A 15657-nucleotide genomic window follows, 5' to 3' on the forward strand; every position below is an offset into this window, starting at 1 on the left:
TTCTATCAAGAGAAGTCCCACTCCACCATAAACTGGATGTCTCTCTATTCCTCTAGGGTTACCTTAGTGAAGGCCAGACAAGAGTCTTAGATGATGAGCAGGGAGTGAGTTATCATCTGCTTAACTAGATGTGCACATACACATCTAGTGTCTGAGATAACAGATCCATTTTTGAGCATTGAAGATGTAGGACTAGTGAAAATAACTTTATTTGAGGTTACCTGAACACTTTTCATTCTAGCATTCACTACAGAAAGTTGGTTATAGAAGATGAGAAAATAAATGATCATGCTAGTAGGAGGTGCTGAAGTATTATTTCTGATATAGAAAAGGGCTGCTTCAAAGCTTTGTAATGTGCCTCTTTTTAGCTCCCCCTGCCCCAAGTTTCAAGTTTCATTTATTTTCTGTCAGAATAAATCAATGCCAAGAGTTAGAATGATGTAATCGCAAGAACACTAGATTTGAAACTCAGACCTCTACTTGACTCCCAGCTCTATTACTTACAATAAAGTTTTTATTTTAAAAAATTTCACTTATTTTTAAGACCTGAAACAAATTATTTTTCTTGGAATTTCACAGATAAACATATTTTTACCTATTGACAGTAAAACAATATCTAAGTAAAATAAGAAAAGAGAAGAATGATATCAAATCTTTTAAGTCTTTACAGCTACTTTTACTGATATTACTATTTAAGCAGACAGGTAACACGCTTTGAAGTAAATATCGCTTGATATATCAAGTCTGCAGGTCAGTATTTATTCATTCATTAAGAGATTTCTGAATGTCTACTCTATATGTGTATATATTACACACATGCACACACACATATGTGTATATATTATATATAGGGTTATGCTCCTTGTTAAAGGGAACACAAAAAGACAGACACTATGGTCTTTGTCTTTTAGGAACAGTTTATGAAGAGTGTCAGAATGAGAAATAAGAATTAAATACTATAGGAGTTCAGTATGGGAAATGGACTACTTTAGGGGGTACCTCACAAAATAAGGGGGAATAAGATCTGGACCTACTAACCCTTAAACTCACACACATAGAATCACAGGTTCATCACAGATGAAATATCAGGTCATCTAGACTAATCCCCTTTATTTTACATATAAGGAAACTGAAGGCCGGAGAAGTTAAATGACTTGCCAGAAGTCAAAGAGATAGTATCACAGAGTGAAATCCAGGTCTTCTGACTTCAAATATAGAGTTGGGAGACAGTGGATCTTATTTAAGGAAAAGCAAGGAAACCAGTGTCACTGGGGAGAGGAAGGAGTAAAGTGTCAAGTGGTTTGAAAAAAAAGTGCTTAGTTAAAAATGTTACCTTTCAACTTATGTTTGATGGTTTTCTTAATTTTGTACTTTTCCTATTATTTTATTTTATTTTTTCCCCATTTTTATGTCAAGACAATTTTAGTGATTTTTTATTTAGTATTTTGTTTTCCCTCAAATACATGTAAAAACAATTATTAACATTCATTTTTAAAATTTTGAGGTTCAAATTCTTTCTCCCTCTCTACCCCTTTGCCCTCAACCCTCCATCAAGAAGGCAAGCAATTCAATCCAGATTATACATATGTAGTCCTGCAAAACATTTCCATAATAGCCATATTGTGGAGGAAAACAGAAAAAACCCTCAAGAAAAAATAAGTAGAAAAAGAATTCTTCAATCTATTTACAGATAGTATCAGTTCTTTCTCTTGGATGGTTAGTATATATTTCATCTTCAGTGTTGTCTTGGATCACTAAATTGCTGAGAATAAATTATTTACAGCTGATCATCTTACAATATTGCTAATCATTCATTTATACAAGATTCTGAGTTCCAAATTTTTCTCTCTCTCTCTCATCTCCAGTCTTCCTAAAATGATAGACAATTTGATATAGGTCTATATGTACTATCATATAGAACACAAAACATTAGAACAACTTTTTTGCAAGAATATTTTGCTTTATTTATTCTCTTCTATCTTTTCTGAAAATTTATTCTGATTTGTGGTCTATATCCTTACTTGTTCGTGTGTGTGTGTGTGTGGGGGGGCTTACTGAATTTATAGATCTTGTTCCATTCATTTTTTTTTCTGTTGTGCTTCACTCATAGAATTAAGAGTTCATGAAAAAAGCAATATAGAAAGAAGTAGTGCCTATGGTAGAAATTATCCTGCATCATAAGCCATTCACTACTTCCCATTTGTCAGGTCATTTCATCCATGGGTCTATGGTCCCTTCTTCAAAACTTTCTGAGTGCTAGTTCCCCCTAGGAGGTCACAAATCTCTTTTTCCTGGGGCAGAATATTGTCCATGGAGGTATTTGCAAAGAAGATTGCCCACCACACCAATTCCTATAAGAATAAATGCTTCATGTCAATTGCATCACCAGCAAGTGCTTTTCCCCCCAAGGGAAGACTTTCTCATTAGATCACAGACTTCTACCTACTCTCCTATTATCCTATAAAGTCTTGTTTTTGGCTGATTTTAGGACTCATCATTCTTTCATTGTTCACTTGATAAGGATATATCACTAATTCATCTCTGAACTCTTCTTCTTCCCATTTATGTACCTTCTCACTCCACAAAATATGCTGATTCACCTATGGGGGATAGGAGTTCTTGAAATTAGTCCAGTTTAATCATACTTCAGTTTAAATTTTACTTATATCTTTATCCCCCTTTGTTCTTTATCTCCCAATCATCCTCTTATTTTATACTTGCTATCACTTTTTTTAAAGAAAAATTTCTAAAATAGGGTAATTTATTTTATTACTGTTTTTTATACTTATACTGTTCTTTTATACTTAATTTTCTTATTTTTGTTTGGTGGATATTTTCAAGACTAATATGAATGTTTCAAATGTCATTTTTTCATTGAACATTCATCTATTAAAAATTGATCATTATGTTCAGGTTTTCAAGGTTTGACATTTAGGTTACAGGAGGTATAGAATGGTCTTGTATTATTTGATTTTCCTTACCTTCATTTATATTTGAAGTCTGAGAGGGATATCATGCAAGTGCTTAAATATTAGAGTTTTATTAATTCATAAAGATTTTACCTTGCTCATTCTCTCTCTGATTGGAGATTTTGTTTTGGTTTTTTGAGTTATAGGGGAGTGAAGAAAGCATTTAGTATGTCATCTTGTATAATACAAATCATTCTTATGTATTACAGAAGTTCAAAAGAAGAGGAAATATCATCCAATTGTTGGAATCAAAGAAGGTTTCATGAAGACAGCTGACATCTGATATGGGCCTTAAGGATTTCTATGATTCTGATAAGCAGAGAATAACCCAAACAAAAGCTATTAGGTCAAACCCAGGTTGATTTCATGGACTGATAAATAATTTTCTTTGGCTGGGCATAGGGATAGTGCATATTTGGAGGAATAATAGGAAATAAGGGCATATAGTTTTAAGTTCTTAATCATTTTTTTAACTCTGTACTTGGATAGTTCCTGTCTGCCATCTATAGAAGGGCAGAACTATTTGCAAATAGGGTCTTTCTACATTATAATATAATCATATCAACATCATACTTAAAAAGAAAATGAAAAGAACTTAGATTTGGAGTCAGGAAAACTTGGATTAAAAACCTGCTCCTGTTCTTACTATGTGACCATGCTCACCAGTCATTTAACTTCTCTCTGTATCATTGTTTTGTCATCTGTAAAATGGAAGTAATAATACCTCCCTGAGAGGATTATGAAGAACTAATAAGATTAGTATAAACAGCAATGTAAATGTCAGCTATTATTATGAAATAATCTTTTATATTAGAGGAATTGTTTCCTATTTTTTTCAAAGAGGTAAAGAAAAATTACAGTGGATATTTGCTCACTTTTGATGATTTAGAATGTAGACTGTATATGATATAGTAATCTGAACATATAAGAGGAAAATATTATCCCATTAAACTCAAAGTGAGAAAGGATATTTTTGAGATTATTGATCTTATGTGTGAAACTATTAAAAATGTAAAGAGATGCTCTCATAGGAGATATTGAACAAAATGGCCATTAGAGAAAGTCTTCGGTGATATATTGATTAAGCACCAGACCAGTGAATGTGCTAAATGAAGATATTGATTAGGTTCTTGGCTACAATGCTTACAAAAAGAGACTAAAGAAGAGAAAGTCAAGACAAATCTTTCTGACTTAAGATTATGGTATCTCTAGTTATTCATCCCTAATGGTAAATACACTGCCTTGGAGTCTACTTTGTCTGTAAAGGTGTTTTCCAGATACAGTGTTTTCTTTTAAACCTGCCACCTATATTAATACCAGTAGACTGAGTATTGATGATCTCTTAACATATGTAATATATAAAAATACAACTATTGTGTGCTTGGCCAATACCTGATCATAGCCAAGAAAAATAAGAAACTTGCCTCAAACATGGTCAATACATTTACTTATTGTATACAGGGATTTGACTACTTATCCAGAGTATTATTTAATCAGGATATTCAGAACCATTGATAGTGCAGATAGTTTTTTAAAGTCTACATATTCTTCAAGACACTTCCATATTGATATTTAATGAATTCCATAACTGTGGAAAGACTAAGTATAAACTTTAAGTTCCCACCCATTCAAATATTCCCATCTTAGTACTTAAAATATTATTAGCATTTACCAAGTTACTACACTCAGGGCAGTGAGTGGAATCTTAGGGGTAGATTCCACATCCATTACCAGCACTAATTTAAATCCTGATCAGTGACTTTCTGAGTCAATATTTAGATAATCTCCTTCATTCCTCTCTTGAGAACCACTCCTATCTGTGATTCTCTATATCAACTAAAAATCCCTAAAACTTCCAATAGCAAATACTGATTCCACAAATTGTTGTACAGCAACAGCATTAAACCTATTCTTGATAGCTTTTCTCCTTTATTGTAAACAATGAAGTTCTTTTGGTTTTTTATTAAGACATGTATATGCCTGGATCTGATGACATCTTCAATATATGTATGATTAAAAAAAAAGTGCTGTCATTGTGTACTTGGTCAAATGAAACACTTGGGTATACCTGTATTTTAATAGTGAATGGCTTAAATCTATCAAATTCTCAGACAGCACATAAAACTAAGTCAGAGAAATATGTACTATTCTACACACACTACTCGTTACTGTAAGAATAAAACTGATGAATGTTAGCTTTGGAAATGATTTCTGGAAACAATGTACAGAAAAAAGCTTTTTTATTCCACATCATGGGGGAATAGGAGATGCCCATTAGTGAAAAATTCTTCTTAACTAAATTCATTCACATTACCCAAAGTGATCTCCCTTTACTTCAGTGCATGCAGTTGGGAATCCTGGGGGTGGGGGTGGGGTGGGGAAACAAACCAGTCATCAGATACATGGAATGGTTCTATTGGAAGCAGCCAAAGACACAGCTGGCAACAATTAAGGGAAGAATTTTACAAGTTTGGGTGGGTGAAAACTCAATTGCACAAGTAATTTTCCTAATGTACCACTGTAATTTTATCACCCTTCTACTTAAAAACATATAGTGGTGCCCGCTGTTTACCAACTAAAGTATAAACTTCTAGCATCCAAGGCTCTATGATGTTACCTGTCATCTGCCTCCTTCCCCTAATGAATTTATGCTACAGCTCTCCATTTCCTATTCTTATATTACCCTTTCCAATCTCCTTATCTTTGCTCATGACATCTCTCATGCCCAGAATGAACTCTACTTATCTCCATCTACTGAAGTTTTTCACTTCTTTCAAGGTACAACTCAGTATTATAGAAAACTTTAAGGAAATGGTGATACCTAACACAGATACATTCCTAGCCAATCTCCCTTGGATCTTATTAGTCTCCTGTAACTCATAATTTATAAAATCATAGAATTATAGGCTGTCTAAATCCAAGTCACATATCACAGAATTAGAAGGAACCTAAGAGTCTGAGGAGTTCAAATCATAGTTGAACAAAAATCTCCTTTTACCACATAACTAGGTAATCATCAAACTTTTCCTAAAATATTTCTGGTAAATGAGAACTCATTTCTTCTTTCAATAAGCAAAAATGCATCTCCTCTTCCTCTCACCCTAATCTGAAAATGACAGAAAAACATTTTATTGCAAAAATAAATTGTTTTGCAATAAATTTCTACATTAATCATCCCCCCCACCCCACTCCCACCCAATCTCATTTTGCACTCTGATTCTTTTACTTCTCTATTCAGAGGTGGGTATGTTTCATCATTATCCCTTTTCATGGTTAGTCATTATATTGATGAGAGTTCCTAACTCTCTAATAACTAATAACTAAAGTTATTTGCCTTTACTACATTGTTGTCATATTTATGGTTCTGTTCATTTCACTCTGTATCAGTTCACTTAACTCCTTCCCAGGTTCCTCTGGAATTATTCCCTTCATTTTTCTAGCAAAAATCTATTTTATCATGTTTATATCCCATAACCTTCTCAGTCATTCCTCAATTTATTGACATCCCCTCAGATTTCCATTTTCTGTTACCTCAAAAGGAGGTACTTTATTATTCTTAAATAAAGTTTGTTTTGTATAATATGAATCACTTAAAATCTATACTTTTCTTTCCCCCTTTCTTCCCATTTTTCTGTTGAGTGAAATATATTCCTGTAAAAATGTATGTGCATGTGGTTCTTCCTTCCTCTGACTAGTATTAGTGAAAATTCACTGTTTCCTATGCCCTTCTGTTTTAAGGGACGTGCACAGTGTTGAAATAATTTTCCCCACCTTTTTCCTCCAACCCTCACCCTATGTTTCTCTTCCCCTCTATTGTATGATCAAGACACAACAAAACACTTCTAGGCCTTGTCTAATAGACTCCATCAATGGCTCCAGATAATAGGGTTTAGAAAGGACATTTTAAATGTAAACTGTTTATCACTGTCATTCATGTTTACTTTGTTTCTTTTAAGTCCTGTGCTTGAACTTCCAAGTTTCTATGCATTTCTGGTCTGTTGCTTAGGAAAGTCTATAACTTCTCTATGTCATTAAAAATCCCTTTTCCTCTAAGATCATATTCAGTTTTTCTGGGTAAATTGTTCTTCGGTTACAAGCCTATATGCTTTGCCTTCTTCACTGTTTTATACTGTGATTGCTAAATTTTCTAAATTTTGGTAGCTGAATTCTTCAAATAGTTTAAGATTTCTTGAACTAGGATGTCTAAGCTCTTTATTTGTTCATACCACTCAAATAGTCCAATAATTCATAAGTAATTTCTCCTTGGTTTTCCAGGTTGTTTTTACCATGAGCTTACATTTTTTTTTTCAGCCTTTTAACTGAAGCTATTGGCTTCTTTTTGGTACATTCTAATTTTCAGAGAGTTTCTATCCTTGGGCATTGTTTTATTTATTTTATTTTCAAAGCTGTTAATTTCTATTTCTTGCTTCTATAGCTCTCATTTCTTTTCCATTTTTTCTTCTAATGCTCTCATAATTTATACAAAAATTAGAAACACTTCTAAGAATTCTAGTTAAAACTCTAGGTCTATGTTGTGGTTTTTTTTTCTTTGAAGGGCTCTCACCTTGCAGATATTTTGAAATCATTGTCTGAGTTTGTTTCTTAAGCATCCTTGTCACCATAATGGCTTTTATGGTGGCATTTTTTTGGTTTGCTCATTCTTTCTAGCTACTTCCAGACTTGTGCCTTGATATTAGAGCTGGGCTCTTACACATTCCTGGAGGGAAGACCTGGGGATGGTCCCATTTTCTTGAGTGTATTGAATGTTATTATTCTGGGATTTTAGTAATACCTTAGTTGTTTCAGGGCAAAGTTGTTTGCTGTGTCACACCTCTTCCCTACTTCTGGCTTTCTCCCTCCCTCTTCCAGTCTGAGCTCTACAAGTTCCTGACCTGGGTTTGGGTCTGAGCAGCAGCAGAATCCTGACCTAGTTAGTCACTGGGAAACTCTACAGGCTCAATTTTCATCAGGGATTCTTATCCTAGTGATTCCTTTGAAATTTAAATTAAATTTTATTTTTCCAATTACATTCAATGGTAGTTTTTCAACATTCATCCATTTGCAAATTTATGAGTTCCACATTTTTCTATTACCTTCCCATAGCACTAAACAATCTTTACCTTATGTTTTTCTTGATTATCATAGATCAAATTTGCTGTTCACTTTTGGCCATTTCTTCAACACCTAAAAGTGGGGCCATCTAGGTGGCAAAGTGTATGGAACACTGGCCCTGGAGTCAGAAGTATCTGAGTTCAAGTCCTGCCTTAGACACTTAAAACTTACTTAGCTGTGTGACCTTGGGCAAGTCACTTAACTCCATTGTCTTTTTGTTGGTTCTGCTGCTCCAAAATTTGATTTTGAGTTATTTTAAAGTTGTTTGGAGGGGAATATTCAGAGTTTAGTGGGGTGGCTATCTCTAATCCACCAACCCTTCTTTTAAAGTTTAGAATCAATATTGTAGCTGTTGAATTCTAAGCTCTGGAGAATAATTGTGAAGGTCAGGGGAAAGTCCTCCTTTCTAAGAATAAATCTCTTTTGAATCAAGAGTCCTACATGGTTAATAACAAAAACTATCTTTCTGAATCCAGTCACCTGACTTGTGTTAAACCCCACTATGGTTCAGGCAGCAGCCAAATGGAGAATCAAGACTTCATGTTTCCATATGCTAAATAGACATAACATTCTTTATTGTTTGCTGATAACTGAGGGGGTCAGTAATCAAGATACAATGTGGAAGAAAATAACAAACAAGATAAACTATGTCCTCAGCTGACAGCATACAAATGTTGAAAGTACAATGTACAAAGTAAATTAGAGATTCTAATAAAAGAAAAACAAATTTCATCTGTTTTCATTAAGATTTAATGGGATAAGATTCATGTCTGAGACAATGAAAGGATATGCCTTATTCAAATATAACAAAATGGTCACTGGAATAATATTGTTTATTAAGAAAGTGATTTGAAAGAATGCAGAAACTACCATAATGGATGATAAGGAGAGCATGAAGATAAAGATCAACAGAGGAAGAAAGAGAAACAAAGTGTTGTGGGTGGGATTCTATACTATCAAACATATGGACAGAAGGAAGAAATAGATAAAGTGTCACAAGTAGCAAGAGAGGAATTCAATTATCTAGATAGAGATTTTTCCTTGATAAAATTATCAGCTTGCTTAAATGGTCATTTTTCCCTCTATAAAGACTTAAGGATCACAATTTTACTCCTGGCACCTAAGCTTCAATTTCCTCATCTATAAAATTATAATACTACTACTTGTATTACTTATCATAGGATATTGTGGGGAAAGTACTTTATAAACTTTGAACACTTTATAAATATGCAACATTATAAAACTGAATTCTGTGCATTTTTCAATAATTTTTTGCCCCATCATCTGTGTTTCTAAGTTTAAATCTGTGAGCATATATACATACACATTTTTGTATGTGCATACATGTTTTCTATATCATACATACATATGTTTTATGTATATCTCTGTGTATATTATATTCCCCATTCAGTGGAGAAAGGACAAAAAAGACATTAAGGAGAGAATAGGACAGTGGAAAAGGAAAAATAGAAATAAATAAAATGTGACAAAATAATATATGAAGTTTATATTCTGACAATTAAAAGTGCTTCATATGCATGCTCTTTTTGCAGCTGTTCCATTTTATAGGTAAGAAAATGGGTACAGAAAAGTTATTTGTCAAAGCTTACACAAATAACAAGTAGGGTTTGCCTACTTCTAAGGTGCAAATTCTTACTCAGAAAACTTAATGCTTGTTTCTTCTGCCTTTTTTTGCTTCTCTCCCTAAGCATAGATCAGCGAACAATGATCTGGAAAGATAGATGTTATTAATTGATGAAGAGATTTTTGAACTGGATGCTGGCTGCCCAATGATAGGTGGTTTCCACCATGGCATTGGTTCTTTAAAGAAAAAAAAATATATGCCATTGCAAGGAGAATACCATAGAATGCCTGGTTGGCTAAGAGAACTGAACCCTACTCTTAACCTTGTTTGGAAGGGAATATTCAGAGTTTAACTAGGTGACTATCTCTAATCCTCCTCTAATCATAGAGATCTAAGGATAATGTGAAAATCAAATATTTTTGAAATATTTTTCCATATACCCACAAAATTGCCTTTTGTGATGGATTATTACAGTTTTGTGTTTTTCCTTTTTTATTAATGCATGCTGTTGAGTCAATTGTGTTTTGAGCATTTTAGGCACTATTCCTAAAATCCATAGTGTATATTGAACATCTTTTCCAGAAGGGACCTTTCCCTTTTGAGAAGCGAAAAGCATGAGCAGGAACCATAACTAAGCTTTACTTCAGAGATTTTACTGAGTTGTATTCTGAAGGTGAAGCATTGAGTTAGAGAATGAAAAGTTCTTCTTTGAAGTCATGCCCTTCAGGATGAACTTTGGCTCAGTGAGTTCAGATTTGAGTATATTACGAGTGTCTTGCTGGAACCAGTGAGGAAGTAGTACATTTTGGGTATGAGAGGGACAGCCTGTACAAAGGCAGTGATGAGAGATGGAATGTAGCATTCAAGAAAGAGCAGGTAGGCAAAACGACTTGGGATAATGTAGTACACGAAAGGAAACAGTATATAAGTAAACCTAAAAGGCAGGTTAGTGCCAGACTGGGAAGAGTTTAAAAGACAAACCAGGGCAATAAGGAGTCACCATCATCCAATAGCAACAGGGATGCAAGACAGTCATCATCCTCATTTAGGTTTATCATCATTCCCCTAGTATTACAGAAGCTTCCCAACTGGTTTCCACAAAGTTGTCCAAATAATCTTCCTAAGGCTTTCAATGACTCACAATGCCACCCCCCTCCGCCTGTTCAGAAATCTTTGGTGGTTCCCTGTTGCTTGATTTAGCCTGATTTAAGGTTCTCAAGAATCTGGTTACAATCTATCATTTAGTCTAATTAAAAAAACCAAAACAAAACCCTGCCCTTACCTGGAAGCCAAACTGAATTGCTTGTTGTACACTTACCCAGAAATACTGCTTCTAAGTTTAGCTCAAGAGCTACTTGTCTCTTTTGATACTTTCTTTGATTTCCCCAAATATAAGTGTTCTCTCCTTAAAAATTCCTTAAATACTTTATATGGACTTTCCTTTGCCCTGTTTACTGCTTACCTTTATGTATGGCTATATATATATATATTTTATATGCACTTGTGTGTGTATATATAATATACATATTTACATATCCCCTATACTTCTCCCCCAATCCCCCTTAGAATTGAAGCTTCCTTAACATTAGACTAGTTTTGATTTTGTCTTTGAGGTTTCTGAAGCCATATACAAAATAGAAGCTTAACAAAATGTTTGACTTGAATTGAAATATTTTTTCACCTTGGGCAACAATTTAAATTGGCTTCGATTTCTTTACATGCTAATTTAAATGAGGTAACTGGACTAGATCAACTGTCATATTCTGATTCTAACTTAAATGATTTTCTGTGCAACTTCCAAGTTCTTGGAAGACAGGAAGAAGTCCTAATACACTTAACTGCTGCTTTTACATTACTTTCTGACAACACTGCTCTTCTAAAGGTACCTAAGTAAACCGGGGATATAAAGCATTTTAAAAGGGTATTTACTTGGTAATTGCCTAAAATGGTCAAGAAATTAAATTTTAGTAGAAATACTTCAGTGGCAATAATAAAAAGGAAATTAGGAGCCCTTGAATATTTCATAACTTCTTGATGTGAAACTAAGGTGGAAATTTAATATAACAAGTTCTATGTCTAGGATATAAATGTGAATAACACACTTAAACCTACACATTTATTTTATTTTAAGGAAATGTGTTCTAACCAGAAACTTCATTATATAAAAAGAAACTACCCTATTACTTTGTCATAGGATCATTGCTTTTGACTAATACAAACATAGCTATTTGTCATCTCTAGGGGAATATCTTGGCACTTGCCACATTTAACCATTAAAATATATCTTCCCTGAACTATCTAGTACCATTCCTGAACTTGTCAACTTAAGAGAAAACAAAATATCTTCATGGTTTCATTGTAAAATGTATAATATAAAGAAAAATGAGTTCAAAATAGGCAAGTAGATTTCTTCACATATATGACAGTCCTTGTAAAAAGTTCTTCACTGCTTGATAACTGGATTTATAATAATATATTTTTTCATAGTTGTTTCTTCTGTATGGTAATGGAAAAAAAACAAGGTTTTGTGTCTATTTCTTAAAACTGCAATAGTTAAATAAATCATAAAGAGATGCTGAACCTCTCCACTTAAATTCTAATAAAATTATGTGAATATAGGCAAAACTTATGTTATACCAAGTGAAGTCTCAGCTCTGTATATTTCTAGTAAAAAAATATCCTATTTTAAAGGAATGCTGTCATCATAATAAAAAGAAAAAATTTATATATGGAGATTTAGAGTAAATAATTGAAACAATGTCTTTAATTATGTTTATATAAATAGATCAATGTAAAAAGAAATGTGTGTATATATCTATATATATGCTTATGTCTTCAAAAGTTCACAGGCTTTTTAGAAGCATGTCAAATAGAAAAATGAAACCACAACATTAAATTTATAACAAATAATTAGCTTGACTTTGTGATACATGATTACAGTCCCTTTTACAGTCAAATGTGTATCTACACTAAATCCCACATCAATAAGGTATTAGTATTAGTATGGTGATGGTGCAGTGAGTCCACCCAGGTCAGAAACAGTCAAAGTTCCTGCCATGAGATAAGACGCTTGAATAACCTATGTACTTCCAGACAAAGTAAAATAGGGTGAATCGTTCTTGAACAAATAAACAGAAATAATGAATTGCTTGATCAAATCCCATAATGAGAATATAAAATATTTAATTATGTATGTAACAATTTACAAGTGCCAAATTAAAAACAACCAAAAATTAATCATTGATCACTTTAGTGTTCTTGAATACGCTTTCTGGTAACCCAGCTTCACAATCTAGAAGTCTCTCTCTTACATTCTATCGGTTTTTAAGTCTTGTTCATTCTGCCTCCACAAGTCATATCCATCTCCTTTCTCTCCATTAACAACCACCAACCTTAAGTTCAAGCCCTGAACACCTCTTACCTGAATAACTGCAATTGTCTTTAAGTGGTTTGTCCTGGAGTGTTGCTCTCCTCTCTGATCCAACTTCCACATAGAAGAAAAATAACTTGGCAGAGGTCTGACTATATCTCTCCTCTCCTTAAAAATCTTCAGTGGCTTCAGATTACCTTTAGTATAGGATAATATTAAAACCCCATAAAATCTTGTTCCAGTCTACATTTATAGACTCATAGCATTTCTTCTCATGCAGTCTGACTTGCTCTTTTTCTCTCTAAAACATTACATCTCCCTCACTGTGCCTTTACACAGGCTGTTCCCTCAAGTCTGGAATACATTCCCTCTTCACCTCTTCTATTTAGCATTGCTAGTTTTCATCAATGCTTAGCTCATCTGACTCTTCTTAAATGACATCTAGTTTAATCTCATCTAAGCTATTAGTGCTCTCATCTTTTTGAAATTATATTCTATTTATTTGTATATGAGTTGCATACAAACACCATGACATAAGCCAGTAGACTGACTTTGGGGTCAGAAGACTAAATTTCTGTCCTACCTCACATGTATGTACCAGCTAGTTGATCCTGGGCAGTTCACTTAATTTTTTGGTGGCACAAATAAACCTCTGTGAATACAAACTATAGATAAGTTACTGATCTGTATTGGTGGAAAGATTTTGTATACTGAAGGTTTCCTACATGAATGAAATCACAGCTTAAAAAAATATGCTGTTTCTTTGGCTAAGTCCCTTAATCACTTCCTTAGTAGAATATAAATTTCTTGAGGAAAACAGCTATTTTGTTTTTGTCTTTATATTATCAGTGTCTCAGAGAGTATATAATAGGCACTTAATACTTATAGACTAATGTAGGAATTTAAATACCTGTTGAATGAGGTCTATATTTTTGTCATTAACCTTAGTACTTCAATGGAAAACATATTGACTCTTTAAATTGTGTTAACTCTACAGCTATCAGTTCTTAATCTGCTAGTGATATTGGTTGTAAAATAAGATAGAGAACAAGTAATAATCACTCTGGTCAACAGATATCTAATTACTTATATTTCATTTTAGTAAGAAACTAAAGATTCAAAGTATAATCATATTGTCTGATAATAAACCAAATTACCAATTGCTATAGTGATTGAAAACAATGTATTACAAACTTGAGAAATTATGCCAAAATTTTCCTGTTTGAGCTATGAAAATCAAAAGTGCCTCACCTGGATATATGTATCTAAGAACAAGAAATATTCAGAATCTTAGGGCTGTCCAATAGAAAAATTTCATAATTAGAAAGTTCTCTATTACTTTAATATAGTTAAAAAATGCAAATCTGAGCTTCGCTACATTTAAAATCTAAATGAAATAGACAGTTTCAACTGAACTTATAGAAGACTTAAAAAAAAAGAAGCAATGAATTTTTAAAATCTTTGTAAATAGTTCTAATCTTTGCCAACTATTAGGGGGTGGCAGCATAGATTAGAATAAAATTTACAATATAGATTTCAAATTAGGAAACCTGTATTTTAGCTCTGGCTCTACCACTAATTAGATGGAAATCAATTCCCCTTTTCCTCAATGTAAATTGTGGATTTTGGACTAGATCTTGTCTAAGGTCCCTTCTGGATCTAAGTCCTATGGGCTTTATGAATCTATTTCTTGCAAATCAAATATATGTAAACTGCTCCCAAGAAAGTATTAAGATCTTAAGCCATTAGTATGTAAATACTGTGATAAGATCCCATGTAAAACATAGGACAAAGAATATGTAACATAAAAATTCTGCAATCCCAACTGTTCATTAATTGCTCAAAACTATTATGCTCTGTTTTTCCAACAATCAGCTAAAAAATAAAAGCAAATCAGTCAATCAGATGTTTCAACTATTTGACAATAAAAATGAGATTCTTTTTAAAACCTGAATTCAGAGTAAAAATGACATTCGGATACCAATAATAGAACTAATGTTCACAGATTTAATTTTCTTTCATGAAAGCAAATATTGACTTCCTAACTAGAATGAGAGTTCCTTGAAGGAATGAACTAAGGCATGCATGTTCTTTTCAACACAGAACTGAGCACATAGGGTACATAATATGACATTTTTTAGATAGTAATAATAAAATCCATATAATTTTTGAGCACATGTGAAAATAAATCCTTCAAACTTAACCAAATCAGAAAAAGGTTCTGCTGCTGCTTCTCCCTCTGTTTCTCCAGAACCAAGAAGGAAAGTCACCTTGCTTTCTTTTCCAACACTGCCATCAACAAAAAGTCTGCTTTCATTAGAAGAGAAAAAAGCACTGTGTGCTGCCTGAGATCAGAGGTCTTCAGCACATAGCTCTGTGGGCACAATGATATTACAGAGGCTTCACAGTTGCTCTGCCCTCTCTGTCCATGAGAAGGATGACCACCAAGCAGATACAGGATGTGATTTCAGACTATGGAGAATCATCAATCTCCATACTTTGGTGGACTTTACTTACTTTCTAACTCAAAGGCCCCAACTCCCAGCGGCTCCACCCCCCAGATCCTCTGTATTTCTCTCTCCATCAAGTAGCTGTGTTATCACAAGATCAAGGAGCATGTA

The 15657-nt window shown here is 33.4% G+C and overlaps 1 long non-coding RNA gene across 1 annotated transcript in view; it reads right to left on the minus strand.

Moving 5' to 3' along the window:
* Positions 1-14047, minus strand: part of LOC141505504 (uncharacterized) — a 31616-nt gene extending 17569 nt beyond the window's left edge. Inside the window, exon 1 of the long non-coding RNA XR_012473621.1 lies at positions 13088-14047. This is a non-coding gene — a long non-coding RNA (uncharacterized LOC141505504). The remainder of the gene's footprint in view (positions 1-13087) is intronic.
* Between the last annotated feature and the right edge of the window lie 1610 nt (positions 14048-15657).

Source organism: Macrotis lagotis, chromosome 1 (assembly GCF_037893015.1).
Source record: "Macrotis lagotis isolate mMagLag1 chromosome 1, bilby.v1.9.chrom.fasta, whole genome shotgun sequence".
Classification (NCBI taxonomy): domain Eukaryota; kingdom Metazoa; phylum Chordata; class Mammalia; order Peramelemorphia; family Peramelidae; genus Macrotis; species Macrotis lagotis.